A 9,286-nucleotide genomic window follows, 5' to 3' on the forward strand; every position below is an offset into this window, starting at 1 on the left:
ATCGACCTAGAGAACATTATGCTAAGTGATATAAGTCAGTCAGGGAAAGACAAATACCATATGATCTCACTTATATGTGGAATCCAAAGAACTGAATAAATGAGTAATGTAAACAGAAATAGTCTCAGAGACACAGAGGAAAAACTGATGACTGCTAGATGGGACAGGGGTGGGGATGAGGGAGAAGGGGAAGGGACAAGACAACATAAGTTGGTAACTACAATATTGCCACAGGGATAGAAAAGACAGTTTGGGGAATATAACCAATAATGTTGTAAATATTTTTTAGGAGGCCAGATGGACTCATGTCTTGTTAGGGAGAGCACTTCATGGATGGTGTAGAGGCCTGACCACCGCACTGTATTTCTGAAGCTGCCGTTGAATAATATTGTATGTCAACTATAATTTAAGACATATATAGTCATGGGATGTGGACTAGAGTGTGGGAATGGAGTCAATGGAATTTTAATAGATATTTATGATATCGGGGGTGTGGGGGGCAATGGATGGGGGAGGGAGTTGTCACTTTGTGAGGGGTGACAAGGATAATTATTGTATTGTTTTGTACACATGAAACTAATAAAAAAAAGATCCTGCATTCTTGCAAATCTTTGTATTTTATATGTGGGCCTTAGCTTTTAAAATTCAAAAGCTCCTTTGGTTCTCTACACAAATTAAGGCTGTAGATGCCAGGATCTAGTTAGAGACAGGGAGGCCCACATGGTAAATGAAATTACATAACAGGAATGAAAAATACATAAGTCAGTATCAAGCTAGGATTCTAGTAGTTACAAAGGGAGAAGAAGCTATTGGAGGGGAAGGATCTAAAATATAGAAAGGCAGGAATGGGTGTTGGATGGGAGACTGGCTGGCATTGCCAGCAAAGGCAGAGAGTTTCATTTTGGAGAGAAAGATCCATTTTTCAGTCTCAGAAACTTAACTTGAGAAAAAGTGATGACGCAAGAGGATTTTGGGTTGGAAGAGGGAAGTTGAGGGAGTTCAGGTATACTATGTGGTCCCCGAGTTCTCTACAATGTAGGATATATGCTTAGTCGCCAAGAAGGCAGGGAGCAGAGATCAGGTTGAGGACTTCAGTAAGACAGTGGGAAAGGATTTAAGCTGCCTCCATTAGGAAGGTGAGGGGAATCCAAGGATAAATAGGACTTCCAGCAGTGAAGGCCCACCTGGAATTAGACCTCAAGAGCACGGCAGCAAGGTGGCCATGTGGAAGCTTTCTCCATCATCACTGGGTCAAACAGGTAATGGAAGGAGATGAGATTTAAGGGAAGGCTAAAATGAGGAGGAATTCTAAGTCACTTTCATCGAAACAGCCAGCCACAGGCTCAGGGGGGGTGGAAGGGTAAGTGAAGCCACAGCAGGACTACAGGGGGACTGGAAGAATGTGGAGGGGCCCAGGGCCTGGATGGAAATGCTGAGGATGGCAAGTAAGACAGTCTCAGATGGTCTGGGAGAACGTTAGCTTTGGGGGCTGTATATACATAAAGCATAGAAAAAGAACAGGACCGAGCAATTGCTTATAAAATGTTTTCGCTAAGGTACAAATTGACAGTCACCAGATGGAAGGGGGTTGGGAGTTGGGTGAAAAGGATTAAGAAGTACAAATTGCCAGTTATAAAAATAGTCATGAGGATGTAAAGTACAGCATAGGGAATAGTCAATAATATTATAATAACATATCAGGGTACCAGACTTATCAGGATGATTATTTATTTCATAAGTTATTAAATGTCTAATCACTATGTTGTACATCTGAAATTAATACTGTATGTCATCTGTAATTGAAAAATAAATTTTAAAGAAACCAAAACAATTTTTAAAATAAAATAAAATGTTTTAACTAAGGTCATTTATGATTATTGCAGGGCTCTTCTGACTTATTATTTGCCATGACTGTTATTCAAATGTTACCATCCAGATTGCTTGAGTTCATTTCCAGTATAAGACGGGACAAATACCTCTTATACACACTGCTTAGAAATGACCATATAGGCTCTGATCCTTGGATTATGACCACATCCTGTTGACTCTATCAACACTCTGGCTATAAACAAGAAATGAGGACAGAAAAGGGTGAGGGGCTGAAACCACACACTGAGTGGGTCTGCGTTACCATTTTTGGTTGAAAGAGCTATTTCTTTGTCTCTTTGTTAGAGTAGGTGAAAATAGAAAACTTATTTTAACTATAATTTGTGCATGTATCCTGTGAGCTACTGAGCATTTAATCTGATAAGAGAAGAGTTTTTTTATTATTTTGGGTAAAACTTGCCTTTGATTGTTATTCAGTCTCTGTGTCTGTCCTAAGCTTCCGAACTCAAATACTTCAGAACATTCAAGTATCACATGGATTATGATAAAAAACAAAAAAAGCTTTTCCAACTTCTTTCAAACCATTAGGTTACTATGACACTAGGTTATGATCACATAGCACTTGGGTGACTTAAATGAGTTAATAGACTCCCAAAGAATACTAAGTGGAGTCTGGGCAGCCCAGGAGACACTCAAGGCACAAATCCAGTGGAGAAGGCTCAGTAACTTCTGGGTAAACCGGAAGCTATGGCCTTGTCCCTTTCTGCACTAAAAACTGTAAGGGATGCAACGCTTGACAGGAGAGAGCCATGTTCACACAACGTCACCCTGAGTCTTACTGACCCGAGGAATCAGACAATGGAGTTTGGACTAAGGGTGGTTGGAAATCAAAATGGGAAATCCCTGAAAGCAGCAATTACAGAGAGGGCAACCCCAAAATGTGAGTGTAAAATCCCCTCAAATCTTAGGCTGCAAGCAGGACAAGAACTCTACTTATTCTAGGACAAATAAACTGCTATAGAGCTGAAAGTGCTGAGCAGTATTCCAGCAGCTGCCCACTCAGGGGTCTCCTGAGTTCAAAGTTCAAACCCTGCCAGGACAGATTGATGTGGCAATAGCTAGGTTTTCCACTAAAACTTAAGAAGGAGCACACTCTTGGAAAAAAGGGCCACATACTAAGGCATTTGATGTAAAGCTAAGGACAAAAAACAAAATAGATCCAGCTAACAAGGCCTATAAATCAAACTCCTCAAGTTCAAGATGCTCTGTCAGTAATCTAACCACGTCCTAGAACACTCAACACTCTTCAGAGGGAGATAACAGAATCCAGTGCCTTTAATCTGTATCATCATACAATAAAAATTACTAGACAAGGAAAGAAATGGGAAAATGTGACCCACAGTCAATAGAAAAAAAAAATCAGCCAATAGAAACACATACTCTGAAGACACCTGTGGGAACTAGCAAAGACTTCAAAATAACTAGATAAGTGTATTAAACAATCTGTAGTAAAAGATGGATATAATGGGTAAAGAAATGGAGAATTTCAGCAGAGATATGAAAATCATAAAAAAGAACCAAGGGACATACTAAAATTGAAAAACTCTTCATAGAAATGTAAAGTTATTGGATGAGATTAACAGCAGGTTGAAAAGATGAAAAGGATTTGTGAGCTTGCAGTCAAAAAGGAATTATCCAATCTGAAGCACAGACAAAATTATTAGGGGGAAAAAAGCCACAGTAGCCTGTAGGACAATTTCCAGTAGTGAACACATATGTAATCGGAGTCCTAGAAAGAGAATGGTGATACTAAAATAACACATATGATAGACTGAGAGAATAAGCCACAATAGGCACATATCAAACTGCTGAAAACCAAAAATAAAGAAAAAAATCTTAAAAGCAGCCAGAGAAAAAGGGCACATCATATATAAGGGAACAACAGTAAGAATGAAAACTAATTTCTCATCAGAAACAATGAAGGCTGAAGACAACAGGACAATGTTTAAAGTGCTGAAAGAGAAAGAAACTGTCAACCCAGAATTTTAAATCCAGCAAACGTATCTTTCAACAAGAAGGTGAAATAAAGACATTTTCAAACAAACAAAAGCTGACAGAATTTGTTTCCCACAGAACTGAGCTACAAAAAATTAATCAATTCTTCAGACAGAAGGAAATTACTCCAAAATGCAAACATGGATTTGCATGAAGGAAAGAGCACTGGAAAGGTTCACATGTGGGTAAATGTAACATATTTTTGTATTTTTTCTTTGTTTAAAGCAAGAACAAAATTGTTTAATGAGATTAATAACATGTAGAAGTAAAATACAAGGTGTGATTGAAAAATACAGTGAATGCTGCTGCTGGGTGCCATCCAACAGAAACCCAGGGATCTTTAATACGTAATTGTTTTTTGACCTTGATGGAACTGTGTGAGCTGAGTTTGTACCCAGGAATACTTTGATTAACTCTGAATATTATAAGGGCTTATTAGAGCATTTAAGAAACAATGTGCATAGAAAACAGCCTGAAAAATGTGCCAACGATTTCATCCTCCACCATGGCAAAGCTGTGTGTCATACATCGCTTCTGGTATACGGCAATTTCTGTCAAATAAAAACATTATGGTGTGTCCTCATCCACCTTATTCACCGGATCTGGCATGCTGCAACTTCTGGCTGTTCCCCAAAGTCAAAATGATTCAGGATATTGAGGCAGCCACAACAGCGCAACTAAAGACACTCACGAAAGGGGACTTCCAGAACTGCTTCAGAAAGTGGCAAAAACAATGCGATATACATGTGTTTGAAGCGAGGAGTATTTTGAGGGGGATTAATGACAATGTGTCTTTTACTGTAATATTTTTAATTTAAACATTCACCATATTTTTTTAATCACACCTCGTATATAACAATATCACAAAGGATAGAAGGGGGTTTAAATGGAATTATATTGAGTGAAGGATATACACCTCTAATTTATTACATGGTAATCCCAGAGCAAACCCAGACAGTCTGGCTCCTGAGCAATTTCTCTTAACCACTGTGCAATGCTGCTGTTTGTCAAGTGAACATTTTTGCCACTGCTTGAGTACTTCAAAGTTGCAATACTGACAATAATTTATACCATCATTATCAATTTAATCCATGATTGGACTGAGAAATCCCTGAGATTCCAAAGGCCTGTCCTGCTCCCAACTGCTAAACTGCCAGAGTTGGGTCCTTCCACACAATTTGCTGTGCCCTGTCGCTTGTGACCCTGCTACACGGGCCACTGTTGCATGGACCTATGTCCTAGTTAGGGGCAGCCATCCTTTGGGTGGACATAGGAGGCTAGAATGACCCAGGCATGTGTGCCCAATCAAGAGACTCTCTTTTGCATTGTAACTAGTAGAATCAACCAAACCTCTTTCAGGGACATTAGGAGTAGCAGAGGGAGAAATTTGCAGAGAGATGCTGGAAAACACATGAATAAGAGTATGTCTATTGTGACTACCTAGCAGTGGACATCCATTTCAAGACACAACCCGGCCAACTGAGCTGCTGTGTTCATTACATGACAAAGATCCTTTTTTTTTTTTTTCAGTTTTCCAAGAAGCTGTGCCTCTGATGAGACAGTTGCCTTAGTATTCTTAAAATAAGCCTCCAGCATTTAAGATAACAAGCCTTTGTTCCTTGCAACCTAAGGAATCTGTCCAAACGTACCTTAAAAAGAGAAAATCCAGACCTGCAATATACAACACATTAAACCACACAGTTAAGGCATAAAAAATATCACATAAAAAGGGGTTATACAGCCTGAGGCACTGACATTTACTTTAATACAGGAAATTTTTAAATGTGCTATGAAAATTACTACATAGCTGTTCAAAAGATAAATGAAAATGTGAATAGTTAAGCACCCACGGAGTCTTCTCAATGCCATTTAAAAAGCAAGCCTTCTTCAAACTCTAATTTAATTCAAGAATCAAGGGTAAAATGGGAAGGCATTAATAACTCTGCATATTTTTCTAGGCTCTTTATGTCAAAGCAAAAGTAATACTCAGGTTATAAAGCTCATTTTTAAAGATACCTCAATTGCAGTTATTTTATCTCTCCATATATACGTGAATCTTTTTGTCATAATCAAAATAGGCTATTAGGAAGAGGATATTTATTATAACTAATTCAAGTTGAAAAAAAAAAACCAAAATAAAAAACCAGGTGCTTCTTAAGTTGTCAATTGAGCCCTAAGAGCTTTGTCGCCTATCAATCTGAGGATCTGTGTAAACACATAAATAACCTTTTCATTATTATGATTTAAAACAAAATCACCTCAAAAATCACATTAAGCACTAATAATCACTCTGGTTTCCTTGGCTTCCAAGTACATATTATAAAAGCTTACACTTTTCAGCAGTAATTATTTTGAAGTTTAGTATTCATATCTTTGCATGTTCAAAGCATTATGCAGTTCTTAATACTTCTGACAACTCAGTAAAATGTTCTGTATTATCTTGAATTTACAGCTGAGAAAAGATTTAAACAAAAAGAAATGGATTTTTAAAAAATACATAATGAATCAGTAGCAGAACTAGGATACAAATTTTTAACTTCCCAGTTTCTAGGTGAGAAAATTACAAGTATTAGAAACATTTAGATACATGCATTTTTAATGAATTCCCCTATTATATCACTGTTGTGGAAATCCCCGTAGAAGACAAAGTCTTTGACTAAAAGTTAGATCATTATCCCTTCTTTGGCAGCAGAAAATACCTTGCAGATGGTACAACTGTTTGTTTCAGGGAACATGCACTTTAATTGGGAGTTAAAAGAGATTGGGAGTGTTTCCCCACGTTGAATGTCTACTCACAGTTAGAAAACCTTTGAAGCTTTAAGAGAAAGCGGTTATAAACCCAGATGAGGTCTGAGGTGTGCTTACAATAATATAAACTCTTAACGGTACCAGGAAAGGAAACAAAGACAACACACTAAGATTCCTCATACAGAACTGCACATTTCCAGGGTACTTTCCGTCTGAGAAATAAATTACAATACTTTAATTTCAAAGTGAAAAATATTCCCCCTTGGGCCGGCTGAGTGGCATGTTGGTTAAGAGTTGGCTTGGGATGCCAGCTCTGAGCAGCAGGGCCCCCGTTTGAATCCCACGAGGGCCAGCCCTCCACAGCTAAGATGGTGAACAAGAGCTCAACCTGGAGCTGGGCTGCCGTGAGTTGCCAGCGACGGGGTAGGCTGCAGTGGGGCTGGCCGGCAGCGGGAATGAGCTGCCGTGAGCGGCCGTCTAATGGCCGGCGAGTGACTACCTCTCCTGGGAAGAGCGCAATGATAATACCAACGTAGGCCAGTGAAGCAATGCCCTCCACAACTAGACTGAAGAACAAAAGGACAACAACTTGGCTGTTCCCCTTCCCCCAATTCCCCAATAAAATCTTAATATATATATATATATATATATATATATATATATATATATATATATATATATATATATATATTCCCCTAATAGTCATCCATACAACTCATTTTCCTTATGGTCCCACTTATTTTATTCTTGGTTGGTTTGTTTTTTAAATCGTCCAAGTAAACTTGGCATATGTCATTAAAAGTACTATAATTCCAATTCTCGACTCTGAATAATACTTCATATATTATGGTTTCTGAAAGTAGAGGTATGGTTTAAAATACAGCTTGGGTTTATGAACATGGCCACAATGCATCTTCCCTTATAAACCATTAATTTAGTAAATATTTAATATTAAAGTCATGCCTTTATGACTTGGTATAGTTATTTTATAATTAATTTGAACATACAAATAGCTTAATTTAATAGGTAACTAGTGTTTGGACACCACATTTTAATTCTGAAAACTCACTGTTAAACACAAATATTTTTCTATTTGAACTCTGTTCAGTAAGTTTCAATTCCACATTTAAAGCAAACCTATCAAGTGATTCAGCCCATATCTTTACAATATATTCATGAAAAACTTGCTATCGGCTACAGCACTGCCCTCTGTCAGATGTAACCATAACAACTCGCATCTGCTTAACGCAGATTTGTTACTTTTATCTATCTTTCTACATGGGCTGGTGTTCAGATTCCAGCTGTATTCAATTGAGAATGATTATAACACTTGATAACCAGTGTAATGGAGGTGGGGGAGTCCCTTGCAAATACTGTAAGTAGGAATGTAAACTGGCCGTCTCTCTGGAGTTCAATTTGGCAATAACTATGTTTTAAACACACACTGTTTGATAAGCAAATTCATGTGTAGATTCCTCCAACAGAAATAACGTTAAGTAAGTCAAGATATACAGACAAAGGTCAACCAAACAGTGTTCGAAATAGTGAAAAATGAAATGAACCCACCTGTGCAGAAAAGATGTAACAGCAGGTCTGAGATCGCTACCTTAGAAAGGCTTCCTTGCAAGGTTGGCCCTTAGCTAGCATCTGGGAACTTGGCCGGTAAACAGTTCCCTGCACTGATACAAAGCTTCCCCTAAGACCCAAACCTGAATATATGAAGCCATCATTGAAATGATATAACCCAGATGTATATAACCGAGAGCCACCCCGCACTGAGATTGAACTGGTTATAAAATAAACTTTCCTTATTGTTTAAGCCATTTTGAGTTAGGGCTTTACTGCTTGCAGTCAAAAGTGCCCTTCTGGATTTCCATTTCTGTTGGCTTACATAAAATGACACTGAAACTATGGGCCAGAGCCCTGTATTTGTACATCCAGATGCACCATTTGCTAATTTTGTGAATGTGGGCAAGGCACTTAACCATACTGAGGTACAGTTTCTTCATTGTACAAGTGAAATGATACCTTGTATATCATAAGTACTGTTATGAAAAAAATAGAGAGCAGCTCACTGTGTTAGCTGTAAAATGTTTATAAGCTTTAATGACCAGACAACTTCTATCAAATAACATGGTATATAAGTGACCAATAATGGATCTATACCTCCGAGTGGCTCAACCCTAGAATATTTAAATCCCAGCAGCTCTGCCCAATGTCCACATTATGAAAACTGCCCCATCTATTACCAGAAACATCGGAAATCAGTTAAGGGAAACAATTTTGTTTAGTAGCTAGTGTGATGACATAGATTCTAATAAATGAAAGTTTTAATTGAGCTAGCATCAGTATTTATTTATTTTTTTTAAGGAGGGCGCAGCTCACAGTAACCCATACAGGGATTGAACCGGCAACCTTGGTGTTATCAGCACCACGCTCTAACCAACTGAGCTAACCCCTAGCATCAGTATTTTGATTGTAAAAGATTATAGATAGCACACATTGTCACTCCCAGGACATTTGCAGAATTCCTGAATAAACAATGCTGGAAAACAGCATGGAGTATTATCAACTGTAAGACAGGCTGAGTCAACCACATGATATGGAGACTGTTTGTTATTGGCAGCAATTCAAACAACATGGCACAGACAAGCTC

Source organism: Hipposideros armiger, unplaced genomic scaffold, assembly GCF_001890085.2.
Source record: "Hipposideros armiger isolate ML-2016 unplaced genomic scaffold, ASM189008v1 scaffold_5, whole genome shotgun sequence".
NCBI lineage: Eukaryota > Metazoa > Chordata > Mammalia > Chiroptera > Hipposideridae > Hipposideros > Hipposideros armiger.